Genomic DNA, 20,936 nt, shown 5'->3' with positions numbered 1-20,936 from the left:
GAGGGGGAAAAAGGGAGCTAGCTATATCTCTGCTAATAAATTAAACAATGCGCAGGAATGTTCCTGGGCTGGGAGCATGACTGCCCGCCCTGGTAAACTGTTAGAACAGTCCCTGGCGAGGTTTTGGCATGCGCCAACCAGTGCTGCCCCAGGTAGTTTTCGAGTATGGTTTGGCAGCAAGCATGTTCCTGGGACCGTCCCCAGTCGGCTGTTTGCAGGCAGTCTCCCTGTTTTGAAGGTTAAGGGTGTTTACTGGCGGAGACTCAGGCCGTTCCGTGCCAGCTGGCTTCCATGCCCAGGAATGTTCCCAGGCACACTTAATTTACTTGTATAGATATAACCTAATGTTAACAGTTATCATCTGTCCCCGAATCTCACATCACTGGGCTAAACTAGTATGGTGCTGCTTGTACGCAAGCTTTCTTCAGCAGTGCGTTCTGCTACACGGGGCGTTAAAGCTCGTGTTGTGTGCGTTTGAAATCAGGTCAAGGTGAACTGAGAACCCTGACACCGACAGCAGCTTCGTCCCGGATGTGTTCCTTCTGTAAGGTTTCCAAGCAATGCTGTTTTTGGGACTGCAGCAATGAACCCCCCCCCTTTATGGTAATTCCTTTCAGTTCATCAGCAGTTTAGATTGCTGTGCTGCATTTTCTTATTTACTTCTCATTAACATTAAGTTTACTTTGGAATTGTTGCTTTCTAAAGGAGGAATCCCCAACCCAAGTGAATTGAATGGAAAATTCTCACTGATTCTATAGGGATAGGATTTTGCTGCAATTTCCTATATCCATCAACTCTCTGTATTACTGGTTATTTTATTTTAGATGCATTTCTTGTATTTTTCTAGTTATTTTCTTCCAATATTTCTCAGCCTTCTGAGTCCCATTGTATAATTTCTCTTCCCTCTTTGCTGTTTACAGTTCTTTTCCTCTCTGCATCTCCAATCCATTTCATTATGTAAAAAGTCTTTAGCGTATTCGTGATATAGTTACTGAAACCATGTTTACAAAAGTTTAGGGCAGCATAGATCACAAAAAATAACAGGTCCACTGGAAAAATATAATTTTTGCATGACAGTGTCTCCTTTTGGATTGATAGCAGTGAGCCATATGTCAGGGTGCCTAGATGTGTATGATTTCTTCTTCATTGATGATCTGGATGAAAACAGAATATATTTTAGGATTGGCATACGCTTTCTATTCAAAGACCAAAGAGGTTAGTACATGCTTTAATGATATGACATCAAATTTATAGTAAGCTGTTAGTCGTAGCTGAGATAGTCACCGGATTTTGTGATGTGGGAGCAATGGTGATATTTTGTATATTCTTTATTAGGTGTCCGTAATTACGCTTTGCTGGTGACTTCTGTCTCTAAGCCAAGGCAAACCAGGCATTTTGGTTCATTACAGTATAATTGTAGGATTTCATTGTTTATTTTTGTAACCTGCATAATGATGTCACCTGCAGATAATGTTAGGGTAGCCACTTTCCACAAATGAGAAGGGAGTGAGTTGGGCTGGGGAATACTTACACTAAAGGTTATTAGCTTTATCCTTTAAGAATAAAAGAACCCAGACTTTTTATAGACCTCTGTCTGAGATGCATCGAAGAGCTGAAGTCAGTGAACTATTTTATATTAAAAAATAAACAGATACATGGCATGGTGGCAGCCCCGTTGGATGCAGAGCTACCACCTTCTCCTCCTGTAGTCCAAAACTGTCAGAACAGGCATATCTATTCCCACATCCTCCCTTTTGATTTATTTTGCATAGTTGGAAAATAATCACAAAGTCTTTTATTCACAGAAGAACTGCTCAGCATGATGCAGATGACTGACACACAAATAACGGATCTGGAGTGATTTTGCAGTAAATAAAGGAGCAAGTAGCCCCCCTGAGTCTTTAATACTATTATTTATATTGATGAGAGGCTGTGGTTTTGAAGGTAAAGCTGCTTCCTGATTTCTCACTGGGAGTTGAACATCTGAAATGCTTATGGTATTAAAATCTCTGACTGCTCCATCTGAGCAAGCACAGTTTCACTTGGATCCAAAATGGCAGTAGTTCAGAACAGATGCATTACCCTTGTTTTAAATTCATATGTTAATATCCCACCATAATATATATCCATATATACCCATTTTGATCCAGTCTTCTAATCTGATTTGGTGGATACAACTCCTCAGAAAAGACAGAAGCAGTTACAAAGCATGCTCAATGCACTTCTCCCATATCTTCTTAAGAGATGCATTTTATTCTCCTCTGGACCACCAGCTCCACAGCCAAATTAGCCACCTCTTTGAGAAGAAAAGGCCAATGGCCTGAAGGAAAATTTTATGGTTTAATGAAACAGTAAGAAAACAAATATTAAGTTCTTAATGAAAGAAATGAAAATGAAAAGCACACAGTAGTCAGTACTTTATGATCCATGAATTCCTTTCTCTTGCCCTGCAGAGAAAGAACATGTGTTCTGCAGTAGTTGGGCTGATCCTGTCGGCAAACCTTTCGTTCAATGTAATGGTGCAGGATCAGGGATTTGGGAAGGAAACTGGGAACAGAAGAAGTAGATGAGACCTGCTGAGACCTAAATCCAGCCTTCTGCTATCATGGGCTCTGCACCATAAAATGACTTCCATAAGCTTTTCAAACCTCCATCACTGATTGTCAGGTTTCTTTGTCCTCACAGCTCCCCTTGGCATGCTTTTCTAGTGACTCACCTTCTTCTCATTTTTTTCCCAAATTAATTCACGGCTGTAGATGCCGCTTTGTTCTTGAGCCAAAGTTGTTCTTTAGCTTGCATGGATCTCCTTTCTGCTATGCATCCCTCTGACATATATAGCGACAGCAGCTACGCTCCCTCTGCCTTTCATTGTCAGCCCTAACAGCCGAACACTTCTAGTCATCTGCCATGGGACGGTGTTTTGATTACGCTAGCAACTCTGCCCTGTCCCTGTCCCAGAATTCCTGCTTAGTATGAAGACTGGAAAACCACATAACGTAACACCAACGTTAGTGTCGCTTTAGAAACCCCCCCAACAAACTATGGTGGTGACAGCAAGTGTGAAATGAACTATAGTGTCTCACAAATACCAGACCAAACCCGTTGACTACATATTTCTTTAGATGACTTTTTGTGTTCAGCACTAAAGTTTCTGGGGAAACCCTGCCACGCAGACATTGTGAGGTACGTTGCTGCTGCACACGATGGTTTGCATAGCACACCGTGTTGTTCCCGCAGCTAGCAAGAAGGCTGATTGTGGACCGCACCACTGACACAGGGCTCAGGATCCGATTTGAGTGGAAACTGCGTGGATGGCTCATTTCTGTGGTTACTGGTTTCTGTATTTCAGTGGGTTCCGTTTTCCATCACTAAGGTCACCGTTCTGTGTTTTCAAGGTAATTATGACTCCTTTACCTATTGAGTTTGTAAAGTCTTCAAGGCAGAATCTGCCCGTTTCTGTGGGCAAATTCATCACTGAACACAACAGGACCATGACAACCGAAGGCTTTCAGAGAGAGAACTGTAATGTGAGTAATTGTCATTACAGGAACACTTTCAAAGTAGTAATTTTCAAATGATTTTATGGTTTTGCTAGCTAAGTCACACTGTACCCAGGTAGGCTCAAATCAAAGTCTTTCGACCTCAGTACGTTTGAGCTAAGCCTTTATTGATGGAAATTTTCATGGAACACATTTTCTCATGGAAATTTAATTTTCTACATTTAAAGCTGTATTTCTTGCAGATGAAGTGAGTGTGCTTGTTCATTGTGAAGATAACAATACAGCCAATGAATTGCATATGCCTGGGTAAACTCTAAACACACAAGCCTAACATGGAATATAAATCTAAATGTCTTGCACATGCTATGCAAATTCAAGAGTCTTCAATAGGGCCCTGTTTCACCAAGGAGCTGATTCCAGAAAAGTTTGAAAAAGCAGTGGAATAACTTTAACATTATTAACCCACATAAAGACTCCTGAATATAGTATAAAATCACTCATGTTGATATTGGCTCCCCCCCGGAAAGAAAAAGAGATCAAAGTTTTTTTTTCCCCTGAAAATATTAGCCTTGAGTTTGTTTTCAGATCTTTAATGTAAAATTGCATTTACTTTCTGTGTTTTCAAGACTGAGGCATTATTGTTACTCCAGTTCAGTAGGCTTTTTATAATCAGTTCATATACTCACATTTATTTAGCTCCTTCTTCTGAATGGCGAGGAGATGATTTTCCCTACAGAAATGGAGGGTCTTTTCAAAGATGGAAATATCTTAAAGAATTGCACTTTTATGATATTCATAGATTTGTTTATAACGTTAGAGCCCCATAAAGTATTCAGAAGTAATTTAACTGGTAAGCTAACACTGGCTTGAAATAAACTGCTGAATCCCGATGCTTTGTTCATTTTCTGTTCTAGCATATTTTTTAGTGCATTGTAACACTGGGTTACTCAAACAAGATGAGAATGCTCATTTCAACAAGAGCAGGAGTAAAGCTGAGCTTTTCTGAAGAATATTACATATTGTCTTTTAACGTAACAATTTCAAAATGGTGCCTGTGTATTCCTGTCAAAACAGAGAGAATTATACTGCATCTTAATGGCATATATTTGTTTAATATCTGCAGACAAAAACACAAAGTAACCTTCTGTAATACATCTTGAGTTTCTGCTTTAGATCTTTGTTCACCAGGGACCACACTGACTCTGGGATTTTGTACAGCCCTGAGAGATGTATTGGGGCTGACTAATATACTACCAGTCAGTGTACTGTTACACTCCCTAGACAGGCCCTTACATGAGGCAAAGGGATGTGAAAAAAACCTTTTCCATTTCAATTTTTTTAACTAGACTTTCTACCTCTTCCACCTACCAGGAGTGGGAATACCTTTATCATAAATTGCTGATACTGCAAAGATGAGTAAATGCATTCGGAGCAACCCAGATCCTGGGTGACACCAGCAATTCTGTTCACTCTGCTGAGAAGAAATGCTGTAAGTTATCCTGGTTCCCCAGAGTCTTGAGGGATAGCTGGAAAACCACTGGATGGTCCATTTTTCACGTGGCTTGAGAACTGAGGGGGAGCAGCTCTGTCCAACCTTCGGCTGCTTTTTCTTGCCTAGAAGAACCAAAAAGGCTAACATTGAGGCAATGGCGAGTGCCAGGATAGCTTCTTTCTTTCTTTCAGAATTAAGACCCTCTCCTGCAGTCATGGCATTAGAGGGGAGGTCTTGCCTGAGTGAGGAATGCAGCACAAAATTAGTTCCTTACGCCAGGACGTTAATTGCTGTTGAGAATATTTATGAATGGGCTTCTTTAATGAAGTGATTTGTTGGTCCTAAGTAACTGCTTTATCTCATCAAGTCCACAGCACAGGAAATCTAATGTGAAGGTTTGGTCCCAGCAAAGTATGCTTGGCTTGAAGAAAAGAATCACACTTTGGAAAAAAGAAATAATGGAATGTTAAATTAGTAATGGCTTTTGCAGCTTGTTTGCAGTTTGATCTTTCTTTGCTGTAAAAATTATTTCAGTATTTAATTTCTGGGGCTTAATTTGTGCCTTTGCTTGGATTATTTTTTAAAGAATTTCTTCTGCTTGGAAGAGTTTGTTTCCTGCAACAGAAGAATAATATTACAATAGATGGTTTGCATTTGGCTGCCAGAAGCCCCAGCTGTTGGTAGGAGGATATTCTGAGCAAGTGTGTAAATAATGTTAAGACTGACAGGCCTCCTTGACTCTCCACAAAAACATAGCTTACCTCTCCCAGGCCTCCAATCCAGGAGAGCAATTATGTTTGTATTACCTTGACTTTTATAGGTCTGTTCACATATTCAAGAGAGAGATAAATGCTCATCTGCTTGGCTGGATTGGAGTCACACAGCTATGTCTGTCTTGCTGTGGGTTGCAGCTCATGTAAACATGCTCAAACTATCTTTACATGAAGTCTGTTGGGTATTGCTATTAATACAGACGTGGGAACTTGGAGCTCAGCATGTGGTACCAAGACCTGGCTAATCTGCACTGAGGTCCGTGCTGCGTTAGCCATGCATCTCAGCGTCCAGCCAGCTAGGTAAGGACATGTCGATAAAACCTGTAGTCATGGATTCCAGGTGCGCTCAGCGAGCTTTGAGTAAATGATGATACTGGTTTGACACTCGCTTTTGTGAGTGGGTTGTGGGGGTAACAGACCTTATTGGGCCCATAGAGGGGTAGAGGAAGAGTTACACCCGCGGAGATGGTGCTGGTAAGTGTCTCCATGCATTTGTCTCCTGTCTCAGACGTCCCTGAATTTCTCCACACTTGAGCTCGTTAGGTTACGTACCTAGATTTACGAAAGGGAAGCTGATGTGCAGAGAAATGAAATTATTTGCACAGGGTCAGGAATGGTAGAGCTGAAGACTGAATCCAAGTCTCTTGAAACCACGCCAGTACCTCAACCACAAGGCCACTGTTCCTTCGTAGCGTATTTTCCTTTGACTCTAGCAGCTTTTGCAGCTGGCTGGCTTTGTAGAGCAGATCCAAAGCTCACTGAAGTCAGTGGGAGTCCACTTACTGATTTCCAGCAGGCTTTGGATCAGTCCCATTAGGTGCTTTTTTCCTACATACTAGAAAGAATAGTTCAGTCTTTTAATGCTCCCTTTACCTGTCCGTATTGTGTATTAGGGAAGCTGTACAGTTTGAGATTAGGATTGTTTATTTTACCTTGTAAGGACCCCTGGCAACTCTTGGAAAACACTGATAGAAACCAAGGTTATTGCTCCCATCTCCTCACTGGAAATTTCTGCTCCCTCAGAGCACAGCTACATAAACAGCTGATTTGGCATTTAGCACAAGGAAAGGAACGGAAACGCCTGGCAGGGTGGTGGGAATGAGTTATTGGAGGTGATGGGGGAAGGGCCAGAGCCTTGGAGCAGAGCTACTGCCAGTGGAAGAAGCTGTGCTGGATGCTGAATCCACTGTTTGTGTGGCTGCAGCCTCTTTGAAGAGATGGGAACTATCAGATGTGGGTGGGAAGGAATCCCTTAAACTGCTAATAAAATGTTATTATTAGTGTGATCACTGATCACCCAGTTAGTATTTAACAGCTGTATGGGAAGATTTCCTTTAGTTCCCCAGGGTCAGTACTATCCACTGCCACCTTTTGCCAGACGGCAAAAATGATGGGTGGGAATTCACTGCTTTTTTTACATTCCCATATTTCCCCATGTGAGCTAATACCTATTTTTCTTAGCAGACTTGTCTCTGCTCAGAATAATTCGATCCTGTTCTTTATGAAATCAATGGCTAAGTTACCAGTGGCTTCTGTGGCTTGGTTTTGTTAGGTTTTCTCTGTGAGGGAGGGAGAAGGCTGAGCAGAGCTAGACACAAAGCTGATGTGCACCAAAACCTACCAAAACTTCAGTTGTATTTCTGTTTACTGTATTTGGCTTTTGATCTTACCCAAAGACCATTGAAACTGTCATTAACATGAGGTAGTCTACTGCAACTGCAGTATAGCCATTATCTTTATTTAAAATTATATATACATGGGCTAGAAACTAAAACGTGCTCCTGGCAGGTCCTCTGTTTGCTGATACTGCTGAGGACCCCAGAGTCTGGAGTCACCCCAGTTTGCACTGGATTCTTAGGTAATTAAGTTGGAGACCTAATTTCTCTGAGGCCCTGGGAGCCCTCTGTAGTCAGTGAAGAAAAAATAGTTACTTCCAAAAAGCAATTCAGAAATTTAGATGGGATGCAAGTACCTACAGTCTTCATGGTCCTGTAGTCGTTTCTACTGACTGTAGGAGGAGTTCAGTGTAGGTAAACTCCTAATTTAAGCAGTTTAGTGAAGTGCCTGAAGTTAGGTGAGATGGATTTGTGGGCTAGTGACTAGTGATTTCTCATGGACCTCACTAAACTTTCATGGAGCTGCTTAACTACAGATATGTTGTTTAATAAGGAAAAGAGAAACCTGTGGGAAAACAAAGAATATCAATAATCACACGTACTTACATCTGGCAATAAAGTTTTTGGAAAAAAAATCAGTACAGCAGCTTGTTGCCTTTGAAACTTAATGCTATTAAAATGTTCAACATGAAGTTTCTATTTTTAAAATAGCAGTTGAAAGAAATGCGCAAGATTAATAAGAAGCTAAATTGAAACCATGTTGGTTCATAGGTAATACAGACAAGCACTGAGTTAATGGGGAAGCATTCTTGGGGAGAGCTATGCATGCGCTCCAGTTTGGGCCACTACTTGTTTGTTTTTTATTTTGTCTTTCTTAGAAAGCAGAAGGGGGTAGAAATACCAGCCTGTTAAATCTTTTATTTCCTTTTTTAGACTGTTGTTCAGTCAAGTTTATTAAGCTTTCTGAAACAGCAGCCTATGACAAGTTAAGACACCGTCTACCACCCCAATACATATGGAGACGCTAATATAAACCATTCTCCAGCAGAAGTGGACAACAGGTCTGCCTGTGGAAAGCCTTAAAGTCAAACAAGGAGACATGTAGCAATCATGGAGGAAGTGATGAAAAGGAGATTTGAGTACTGAGTTATTTACCTGGAAGGGAGAAGCCATCTGACACAGGTGTCCAAGAGAGCTGTAGATCTCTGTCTCTATTTGTTGCTGTTGGAGCAGATGCAGCTTAGAATAGACAATTCTCGTCTAGCTAAAAAGCAGGAGAGGAGCTGCACCTCCAAGGAAGTGTTTACAAAAGCAGTTGCAGATAGAAGTTTGTCCCAAGATGACCACAGTCTCATGCTAATAATCATAATTGCCAGCCCAGAGGACTGGATGGACTCTAGTTCTTGATATTAGATGAAAAAAAGGGAGTTTGAGTGGAGAAGTAGGATGTTGGTAGAAGAGCTTTGGTTTCATTGGCACTGTGACCATTTACACGATGTCAAGATCTGGCCCACTGACTGCAGTGGAGTTAGGATGATCCGTGCCAGCAGCAGAGCTGTCCCATATGGCTTTTATTTTCTCCCAGATTTTTTTTTTTTTTTTTTTTAAAGTCTAAAGGGAACTGGCTGTGTGGTAATAATAGAAGAATGAGCACTGGAGCAGCCTTGTTAGCAGCCCGAAGGAGAATATGCAGATAGTTGTTCAGTTCATGAATTGTTAGTAGAAGCAGTGAATGTTACCAGCAGGCACTGCAGGGAGCTGCGTATGGAATAACCTGCCGTGAATAAACTGCACAGAACATCCAATGTATATTTACATAAGGGAGATGTCTGTAAAATATTAAAGTAATAAATGTATTTATGTACATTTATATGTGCATTATTACCTTACACTAATACTTAAATGTGGGCTCTGTATTTCATTATGAGTTTGAATCAAAACTTATCTTTACGGGGTTGAATTAAATGTGGTATTAAGGCCTGATCAACAGCATGCTGAAGATAGCAGGGTGCTTTCCATTAACTGTGGCTTATATTAGTGAAGTGCCCCAAGATACTCACTGTGTTCAAAAAATCAGTTAGAGATGGTTCCTGCCTTGCACTGTTGCCATTGATGCCATGGTGTAAGGAATGAGCAGGGAGGAGCAGATTTGTCCATGCAGCATGGGTGACAGATGTGAGAAAAGAACGAAAAACTTGTTGGAACACAGGACAAGATAAAGCCAGGGCAATTTCTGCTGCGCCATAGATGGAGGCCCTCTCATCCACTCCAGTGATGGCCTCGGCCTCCTTCTGTGCCAATATGACCTCTAGACGTGCTGCACAAGACGAGGTTTCTGGCTACTCCTCTGAGAATGTTTGATTTTCAGCCGAACCCTGCATGTCTCGTAGCAAGCTTTGGGTCTTAGTTTTGTGGTCATGGTTTTATGAATCTTATTTCTTAGATGATGGAGATTGGGGGATAGAGTCAGTGATGAGAACCTTGGAGAAGGCCATGGATATGTGGGGAGGCATCTGCTAGTGTTTAAGAACAAAACATGAAAATATTTCCAGCTTACTGTTACAATTGCTCTGCTTTTGTATGTGAACAGGTTACACAAATTGCAAAGCTTCAATAACTTAAGCTCTGCAAAACATCCAGATGAATGACAGGAACACAGGTACAAACTGCCCAATGGTAGCATTGCTAATTAAATCCTTTTTTTCTGGCCCAAGTTGTTCAGTATTAAAGAAAAACAAACAAAAACCTCACAATTTTGAATGTTAGAGGAAGAAAACCCATTTTTTTTCTCATTAACCAGATGTTTCATTTTCACAGATGCTGACCTATTTACTCAAGCACTTTGGAGTCTCAAAGTGGTCATTTAGGTGTTATGCGTTGTTGGTAGAATTGGTTGGAAACTAGAATTTTCTCTATTGAAGTAAAATTTGAAATTTCAAAAGGAGTTTGCATACCCTATCGGGTTGTCAGGCACTCACTGAGTTTGGAATGAGTAGGGCACTCGCTGTGCAGGGGATATTCTAGGAAGTTTCACTTCAGAGGTGTCAAAACATTTTGATTCTGAAATTTGAAAATACGACATTTGATAATACTGATTTTACATATTATCATATAGTATAGCATAACAGTGTAATACTGAATAGGGTATAACAGTATGCACACGTGGTATATATTAACATTTGTTTTCATGTACTGTATGTATAAATTGAAACAATGAAATACAGTGATATGGTGAGAATAAAACGTATGAGTCAAGATCAACTCAGAAAGTTAAAACATTTAGCTGAAGTCAGTTTCTGTAAAACAATTTGGTTTCAAAAAAATGGTATTTATTATGTAAAACTACAGCAACAAACTGCTCCTAGCTTTCAACCGAGTTTCATTATTATAAGTGAAACCAGTGATGCCCAACAATTTCCATTGTGGCAGCCTCTAATGTTGTTAAACTTTTACCATGCGTGCTGAAATCGTACATGCTGAGGTCTGCTTCAGGCTGAATTTCTTTGGAAATGATCGGCAGAAATGCTTCAGCAGTTTCTGAGACTGAGCACAGGGAAGAATACATTATTTTGCTTACATTAAAATGTTACAGCTGCTTCAGAGAAGAGCCTTAAAAATCACTGGAAATCAGGACACTGGAATGGACTTTTTGCATCCCATGCGTCTGCCCCGGTTTGGCCAAGGTGTGAACTTGTGCGGTGCTCACACGTTCTCTGTGTTAGAGCTCAGCAGCTAAACTCTGTCGGCTCAAGGAGGGTTTGGTGGAACCAGGGACTCATATCTGGTTTCTTATATCACTTTTACTGTTCAAATATGTAGGCAAGGTTTGGAAGGAACAGTAGCTTCAGGTACCCTGTGTTCTCGATTGATCTCATTAGTTAATTACTCCTTTTTACTAAGGAAAAACCAGCTGATCTGCAGAAAAGCGAGTTTGTTACGTGGGACATCTGCCATTCTTTCTGTTCTGCCTTTAACCCCAAGTCCAAGTTTTAACGCAGGCTCACAGGCTTGGTGAGACGATGCTCTCCCTGTTGCCAAAGAGGAGCCAGCAGTGCCAGAGATCTAATCAGGTGGTGACACCAAGGACTAGCGGAGATGTTTGTGAACATGGAAAAAGTAGTTCTCCTGGCTCTCCCAGCCAAATGGCTGGCCAGAAGTAAGGTTTCAATTATAAGCAGAGCTAAAGTATGTGTGCATTAATGATAGATCCGTCAGCTGAAGCGCAGATACTCTAACGAGAATATGTGTGATGGGGTTGTGTGCATGTTGCTAATTCATTTGACATAGCTGCTTACTTGAGTTTGGTTAATTAAGATGGATGATCTCTGTTGGCTAAGAAGTAGCATCACCGAACCCAAATTTCTGCTAGAAGTTTAAGATTGCAGGGTTTCCTGGGCTGCCGGTGTCAGGAGTACCCTCAGCGCGCCAGGCTGGGGGCTGTATGGCGGAGGCGGGTGAGGTGCAGCAGATTGTCAGTGACAACACGGAACGGGGCGGTTTTCAGTCACCGCTGGGAGCCCCGTTTCCCCAAAAATCTTCAGGACCCGTTTGTGGCTAATTTCTCATTATTTTTGAATGGCAGCGCTGCTGCTCCTCCCTGGCCGGCTGTGGGTGCCCGGGCGTCGGCCGCGCTGTGAGGAGAGCACAGAGCGGGGCGCAGCCGGTTCCGGCCGGTTCTGGCCGGTTCTGGCTGGTTCCAGCAGCCCCATCCCAGGGCACAGGCGTATACAGTGTATACACAGAATTAACAGAATTAATAACATTTGAAGTACTTTTAATTAATTCCTTCAATTTGGGGGAAACTATTGAAATCTCCTATTTCAGAAAGGTAATAATATTTTGTTGGTTTTGTTTCTGTTCATCTTTTTTACCTCAGCAGAACTAGTCCATATCAGTAGGAAAATACTTTATGTGAGTTCGTTTTTCTGACACCAGATTTCTCCATACCGGCGTACTTTGTGGGAATCCTGGTGTCATCCAAGCGTGAACTCCTTTCTATAATTCTGCCTCCTGAGGGAAAGACGAGCTTCGCTCTCATTTATTTTTAGTCTGGTTCTGAGTTTGAACGCATCAGGGCCAGCTTTCTCCTTTTGGCTCGCGTATGGTCCCCAGGGGCCTGTCACTTCTGCACAGGCTCTACATCTGGAGTGGAATGTAACCTGGTTGTCCAGGGCAGGCTGCTAATTACAGCTTTAATTTTATTGTGTTTAGGAGGAGACAGATATCCAACCTTTTCTTACTTGTAACTACGGATCTGAAGAAAGGCATGATGGCAGATAAGGTGTGCTGACAGACAGGACGGCCCCGATGGCAAATTGCCCATCAGGTGAGTAAAACCTGCTATTGATGAGCCGTATGAAAGGATGACTATTACTATAACGATATATGTAGATAGATATAGCTGTGTATCTTACATACACATCTACTCATTACACGCACACACATATATGTATTTGTTTCTATGTGTTTTTAACAGAATCAGTTCCAAAAAGAGTTTAGAAAAGAGGGGAAAAGGTGTGTTTTATATTATTCCTGTCTATACACTTGCTTATGTAATACATGCTTCATTTCCCCTGGGGACTTCTTAAAGAAGTTACTAATGTATAAGCAGTGCAACTTAAAAGAAACCAACTGGAATCTAAATAGTTTCTTACAATGCCTACAGTTTTACAATAAGCAAAAAAAATTGCACTTTGAAGCAACAGAAGTGATCTATTATTTTACAAGAAATGAGCTATTATTATACAGTAAGAAAATAAAAGCAAGGGTCTGCGCTTAGCTGTAAATACAGCAAAAATTATTTTAATTTTGAAAATGGTAAGCTGTGGTTTTGTTAGTGGCAGATTGTTGCAGCTCCGTTGCTTTGAAAGGGAAACAGCTGATTTATATCAGCTGAAGATCTGTCTTTGCATTGTTGATGTTTTATTTAGAATTCTTGGATCACAGTACATTAGAAATCTCTGCGGTAGATTTACCATAAATATTCAGGTTCTGCGGTACATTATTCCTTGAGTAATCCCATTGATTTCAGAGGCTTAAAAGTACTCAAGAGGACAGATTCCTCTGGAAAGAGGAAAAGCTGATCAGTCTTGAAATATGGTTACTGGGAGTATTACCACAGCCTGCTTTCCAGTGTGGTGATGAACTTAATTGCTATAGCGTCAGCTCTGTTCCTTGTTCCATGCGCTATTGTTTGCCAATCCTGTTGGGCCCAGTACAGCACCTCTTGAAATTGATAGGAGCCTTTCCACTGACTTCATCAGGTATTGGGTGTTTAGGGATCTTGAACTAGATCAAATAGCAGCTATTAATGTAGCTTGGCCTTCCTCCAGCTTTAGTTATTGCCTGTGGTGCTTATACAATCTGTTTGGTATATAGTTTTCTCTCATTTCATGAAAGAGAGAGAATGACTCAGAGCCATGCTATGCCACTTGGTATTTTTGTTTGTATATTGTCACTTACCTTTGTATTCAAAGAAGATGAATCCAACAGCCATCTAGTTACTGACCCTTTCTGTATGTGTTTATGTATGCAAAGGCTGCTGTTACATTTATATGACTGACCAAAATGATTACGAAAGTTCAAAGCCATGTTCATGCTCTCTTGAAGTACTCATTTTTCAAAATTGAGACAGATGTTTGGTGCTGTTGGAAGAAAGAACACAAAACCTAGGACAATGGAAGGGTCCAGTTTTGGTGCTGAGGATGTTTCAGAAATGGAGCTGGTTGAAATATTTCCGATTAAGCCCTTTTAGTTTAAATTTTGGGCAAAGGGAACAAATAATAAAGAAAATAACTGCAGAAAATATTTCAGTTAAGTCATTTCTGCATTCTGTTAAGCGTTGAAGAGCAGGGACATGGTCAATAGTGAGCCTACCAGTGTCACACGCAGGAGAGTTTGATATTGTAGATGCTGCCTGTGTTTTCTGCACTACTGATTGAAGAAGGCAAGAAGACCACTGTCCGAAATTTGGTATCTCTCATCGCACTAGGAATTTTCTCCCAGCTCCATTTCCACCAGCAGCTTGTCCTGCTTTCTGCTTTTTTCCTCTGGTTATTTGAATGAAACAGGTGTTTCACAGAAAGATTGAGTGCTTACAGCTCTAATCTCTGTCTCTCACAAATGGATCTTTTGTACTGCCTGGTGGATTAATAGGGGGTTAGGTGCTTAAAAAAATAAACAGTGAGTGCAAACAGAAAGGAAGGAGGAAGGAGTAAAGCTGCGTGTGGTTGATGAGCGAGATGATGTCATTTATTTAGCAGAGGTGATACCGTAGTCAAGAGATGCTATGAGAGGAAGGGCTCCTTTTAAGGAAATGGGGTAGTACACCACCGGGGACTAGTATACCACCAGGCGTGAAGCGAACCACAGCATATCTGTTAGTGGCCAATGAAAAACATTCATTGGTTTTGAAGCCTTGGAGCTCAGGTGCAGTGAAAGAGAATAGGGGCTCATTGTTAAGGCAAGGATCAGCGCTCCCTTTTGTTCGTTCCCCTGCCCGCCTCCTCCGTTGGCACTACTATAATAATATCTTGTCACTCCTAAGACATGCTGGCATAGATCATGTTCACTGATGGATGTTCAGTCAATGAATGTACTAAAATGGTTTGTTTCTGTTGATGTATGACTTTGTAGACTCCTCTAATGGGAATGTAAATAAATGAATCCTTCACCAGTGATTTCTTTCACTGTAGTCCAGTTTAACCCCTGAGTGCCTCCCTGCTAGGATGTACTCCAAATGCTTTACTGTCTTACTTTTCTACAGCTTTTGCCTTTTTCTTGAGTTTCATGTATTCCATTTGCTCTCCGAGTGCGCAGGCAACTTCCTATATGTGGACACAAGTAATTTTTTAAAGTCGGTATTCAGTAAAACAAGGTTTAGAAATTAAGATGGGCAGTCAAGAAAGGTAAGGGCCTAACATCCACGGAGACCGTTGAAAAGATTTCTCATGATTTCCCTGGGAACTGTAGAGGTGATGACAAGCTCTTGAGATTCATTTCTTTTCAGCTGTGTGCGAGAGCTGGTTTGTATGGGGTTGTGAATGGTAGAACCGTAACATTTTTCTGTGGTTAGTTCTCACCAGTATGTAGATTCTACAGTGGTGTACTTGTCCTGAAGACACTGGAACTCAAAAACATCATCAGAAAATACCCAGAATAAATATATTTACCCTTAATGATTAACCAAAAATAATTTTTACAGAGAAGATAGGCCCTAATGTATTTATTCTCAGGAGATTTTTTTCACCATGAGTGTACAGAAAGGCGAGTTTTGAAAGAAGATTAACGTCGTTTTCACAGCTCCCTTCTAGACTTTGAAGTGCTTGTACTTGGACAGTTTACCTACACCACTGGAAATGCCATCTTCCATAATCGTGCATTTAAAGAACCATTTAATGACCACTGGCCAAACCCCATTTCTTCAAGTCTCCACTTAAAGAGGCTTCTTTTCCAGAGAATCCGTACACCAGCAGTAAAGAGCGTCTGGTGAAGATGGAAATGGAAGGTAACAGGCCTAATGCTATCAGTGTAATTTCAATTGTCATTTGGAAAAATGGCAGAACTGGTTGCAGTTTCCCCTCCATTTCCATAATCAGACAAATCAGTCATGGGAAAGGATGTGCTTGCACAGCAGAGATCGAGAACGGTGGAATATCACATGGCTGCAGAAGTGCTCACCAAGTGCAGAGCACTATCTGATATGATTAGTGTAACCTTGTAACAAGTTCATGTGTTGGGACAACACACTGTCCTATCATGTGTCTGGAGCAAAGATAATTGAAAACAGCCTTCTCCCACTTCAGCCTCTTGTATATAGGAGATGCAAATGCCAGATTTTGCCAAGAGACCAACTATTGACAGAGATCATCCCTTCCTGAAGTGCTTTTGCTAAATCTCATCTGTTCTGGAGTTTTCAATGCAAATGTACTCACTGAGGGAGAAAATCCTCTTTTTAAACTATGCTATTTATTTTTTAGCCTATGTGCTTGCTGACCCTGCTAATAAAGGGCTATCTAAAAGCTGTATTCTAGAATGGGGAACTTTGTACCTCCACCCCCTTCTTCTATATATTTATCGTAGTGGAAACGTAAGAACTTTATTGAATGCTTGGCTGTGAAGACACTGGAACAGAGCATCCAGTATCTCCATATCATTCCTTCATTATTTATGGTTGCAACGTAGTAATACGCAGCACCAGATGTGAGTAAGAAGAAGGAGGGGTGCAAAAGAGAACTTCAAATGACTGTGATGAATAGTTGAAAGTGAACAGAGGGGCTTTTAAAACTCCTTTAAAGAAAGCCTAATGCTCTGCTTCCCTAAGCAGCAGGCTACTGATGATGGAAAAGTCACAGACATACCTGCAGAGATTTGGGAAGCTCTTGTTTCAGTAGGTCTTTATGGCAGCTAAAAAAAATTCCTGTGCTCCTGCCAACTTGGTTGGTGTGTCCAGCTTGCTTTTCTTCTTTGCATTTAGCTCTGTAAGGACAACACGCAATGACCTGGACAGTGCTGACTTCCAAACTGTGTTTATTCTTAGGTAGTTACCAGGACCAGGCCCTGCTTCTGTCTGGTACTTTACCATACAGTTTCAGGATGGATATATTGTAAGTACTGTCATACAGAGGGAAGGATTTTGCTGGGAAAATAGTTATTTGTCATCAAAACTGTTGCCAATGAGATTGAATTCAAATTCCATGTGGTCATAATCTTCCTGTCCAATGCACCATCAAGGTGTGAAACATAGAGACTCGAGCAGTGCTATCTTGAGGACTGCTGTCTCCTGGCTGCATTTGATTTCTGATGGTAGCGTAAAATACCAGGCCCTGAAAGCCCTGAATCTTCTTTGCCTTATTAAAACCGAATGGTGACATTTTATTTGACAGGCACTACCCATGCTTCCCTGATGGCACCCTTGAAATCCAACATCAGTATAAATTACGAATGAAGCACTTTCTATCCTCTTCCTGCATCACCCTGTTTTTATAACAAGCTTTCTAAAATACTCTGGATTCAGACTAAAAAATGTTGGCTTTTCCAACCATCAAATTCCTTGATTCAATTTTTTTTTCCTTTTTTGGCAACATGATTTGAAAAACCCAGCAAAAAAAAATTTGACAGATGCAAAGGAATTTTTTAAGGAATTGTTTAAGCTTTAAGTGAGCCTGTTGTTTGAGTACAGCTAAAATTTTTTAAAGTGGAATCAAACAGTAGTCTTTGTGTACTCTGAGCTCCGCAGGAGTACGTCTCTGAGGAGGATGCAATGCACTGCAAGCGAATGGCAGGGTGCTGCTCCTCCCCATGCCCGCTGACACTGAGCTGCCGCTTCATGCTGCCCCCACGGGCTTTCTCCCTCCTACCTCCTACTTCCACTTCCTACCGTGGTGGGTGTGTGCGCTTCAGGGACCAAGTAGATGCAATGTGGGTGGCTGAATCCTGGAGGTGAAGGTGAGCTTGTTGTGTGGAAGTGGGGTCAGCAAGAGCCTGTAGGTATTACAGCGCGTGGCCAGCAAGGCATGTAGAACATGGTGTGTAAAACTGGCCTGAGCATCAGTGCTGCCTCAACTGATGATTTCCTTGGTTTATGCTGATTGCATGGATAGGAAAATGCACTCGAAGAGATTTAGCTCTTCAGTTAACACAGTTTTTGTGTGGGTGAACTAATTGGCAGAGCAGGCCACACCTCTTCACACAGACATTTAGGAAATGGTAAAGCAAATAAGCCTGGTGGTGCCAAAATCAGAGCGATAGCTGATGAAGCCCTGATGGGGAGAACAGCCAAATAGCGTGAATGGAATGTCAGTAAGTACAGAAGTTAAAAATACACATCTCAAACCTTGAGGACACTCTGGGGACTAAGAAGCTATGTTGATACTAGACTTCAAAAGATCCAAATAAACAGCAAGATTTTCTCAATGCACAGAAGTACATACTTGTGATGTCAGAGAGATGTTATTTCTGCACTGCAAATCTCAAGACAGATGCCTAAAAAACCAGTCCAGATAAGTTGCTTCTTATTTAATTTACGTCTATTATTGCTCTTATTTTCTTTTCATTTATCTTAGAAACTTAGTTTTAGATTCATACCGTGAATCCCAAATTTCCATCTCCATATTTCTGGAGATAATATTACTCTCATGGTTATTTAGGGGAGAGTGTGTGGCTCTTGTGGTACTGAGCAGCATTTCAGAGCACTAGAATTCAGCTTGTGCCTATGCTGGATGACCTTGGACAAGTAAAGCAGGAATAATAACATTGATTTGCTTTGTGACATATTTTGAGATCCACAGATGAAAAATACCAGAGAAGAGAGAGGTGTTAATCTAAAGCCAGACTTTTCTTGGATGCTTCTCATTCTGTTAGGAAGACCAACATGTCCCTTCTCCCAGTGCAGGTGGCTTCCCAGTTCTCAAACCCTAGGTAGGCTGTGGCTTTGTCTCTTTATTCTAGACAAATGAAGACTGTAGATGATATATACATACAGTGCCTGGATGGAAACTGCTGGAAATAGCTACAATTCTGATATCTCCATCTGTGTTGCTTATCCTGGGCTCCTGTTATAATGAGCAAGGAGGAATTTAGAGGATGATTCAAGTGACCCATTTTAGATGTCTGCTTTAGGATGAGATTACTTTTGTCTTGAAGTGCCTGTTCTCTCCAGTGCTCACAAAGGGAATTTACTGTGACTACCTGGATTTTGCCATGGAGTCTTAACAAAAGCTCCTAGTTTGTGTTTCACACTGCTGTTTCAGAAAACAGCTGCCCTGTCTGGCAGTGAGCAGCAGCAGTTGGCTTTCTACTGGTTAGAAAAACTTTCACCACCATAGCTTTTGCAGCTATACTTCAACTCACTTTGATTTGTCTAAGAGAAAATGGAAAGATAGTAAGGGAGGGAGAAAATTCTTTATATTAGTGCCCTACTTGGTCTAATGGAGAAGCTCAAAGAGAAGCAAAACATGACAAATACAGACCATAAAAGAAAATAAAATGTACCAATTTTTTAATAGTAGAGAGAATCTGTGGAATAATTTTCTGTGATATAAAATCTTTGAATCAGAGTTGTAGGCTGGATTAATTGATGACTGTATTCTATGTATAGATTAGATTGGTGAATTGTAACAGTACTGTCGGACGTGAAAAACCAAGCACTCCTCTACAGGAAACTGAAGAGCCTGTTGTTCTTATGATGAAGTGTATTTATGATAAATGCCAACGTCATAATAGGAGGCCAAATCACGTGCATTTTTACAAGTTTCTAAGTGTGGCAGCTAGTTGCTGCAGGAAGAAGGACCTCACTTACGGCAGTACAGTTTATGTATAGGTCGACATGAATTAAAATAGCAGCATCAGAATATTAGCAATCTGCACGTCTTCATGTAAAAGCTTGATTAACTCTGAGAACATGAAACTCCTATGTTTTACACATGCTGTTTTGGCCAGACTAGGTTTCCCAACAGAAATACAGAAAATGTAAGAAAAGAGATAAAAACATAACAAGGTTTTAAGAAACTACATTAAAGCAACGTCTAGATTCACCAAACAAAATCAGGGGCCACTGTGCATACTGCTGTGCAAATGAGTAGTAACAGACATCCCCTGCTGTGCAAACATTTAAAACACACGTTGGGAGAAGCGTTTTACTCTTGTGTATGGCTCTGGTCATGTAAGTTTTTTCAGTATGAAAGGGAACAGCCGTGTCTAAGGGAGGAGGAGAGGACCACTTCTGTGCATTTCATCACTTTTTATTTTGGAGAACACCATAGTCCTCAGAGCACAAAGAAGAATGCCCTCTATAACCTGTTTTGTATTTTTAATGTATCTGAGCTATTTGTATGAGAATGAAGCTCAGAGAGAAATATTGCTGAGCTTTTCTGTATGTGTCCCACCTTGCAAATTCCCTTAGTTAATCTTCTCGGCTCTGTGCTTCAGTAGTATATGAGGGCTCTGTAGTGCTCTGTAGCACTAAGTGAGCTTCGGCAGGGGAGCTGCTTTTAGAGATGGATTTGAGCTCTATTATTGAGAACTCATCGGAGGGCAGTGCACTACAAAGTGGGACACTTGAAAGCTAGGTGCTGGGGAGAGGGAAAGTGCTGCATGAGCAAGAAGTGAGATTATAAATTAGAATTCAGCTCAGCACGTTTGGAGCCACATAAATAGATTAGGGGTTTGAAAAAGAACACCCTCAAGGATTCAGAATTACAGCCAAAGAGGAGGGAAAACATAATGCTTTAGTACCCTGTGATTTATGCACCAAATAAGTTTGGATTAGTCACTACTGTGAAGTGGGTTTGGAAGGATTAATAACCCTCACCCAGCACTTATTGTATGATGATCAGCTATAAATCTTCTTTGAGCGAAACAGGAAGTAGCCAAATCCTTTCTCTCTGGAGATGGGCAATACTCATGCCATTGTTCAAGGGCAGCCCAGTTTGAATTCTGTTTTTTTTTCTCAGGGTGAGGCTATGGATTGCTCATGGCAATTTGGCCATTTCCAGTCTGCTCAGAAGATATGTGCTGCCAGATGGGCCTGTCAAGGGATGGGACAACTGTGTGAAAC

General features: G+C 41.1%; 1 protein-coding gene across 1 annotated transcript in view; it reads left to right on the top strand.

Moving 5' to 3' along the window:
* The window catches only part of BMP2 (bone morphogenetic protein 2), a 204,717-nt gene that overhangs the window by 81,204 nt on the left and 102,577 nt on the right, over positions 1-20,936 (top strand). Inside the window, exon 2 of the mRNA XM_075147733.1 lies at positions 12,593-12,707. The gene's annotated coding sequence lies outside the window, so the exon portion shown is untranslated. The remainder of the gene's footprint in view (positions 1-12,592; positions 12,708-20,936) is intronic.

This window comes from Calonectris borealis, chromosome 3 (assembly GCF_964195595.1).
Source record: "Calonectris borealis chromosome 3, bCalBor7.hap1.2, whole genome shotgun sequence".
NCBI lineage: Eukaryota > Metazoa > Chordata > Aves > Procellariiformes > Procellariidae > Calonectris > Calonectris borealis.
The sequence above is the reverse complement of the archived record's forward strand: the minus strand, read 5'-3'. Positions and strand labels throughout refer to the sequence as shown.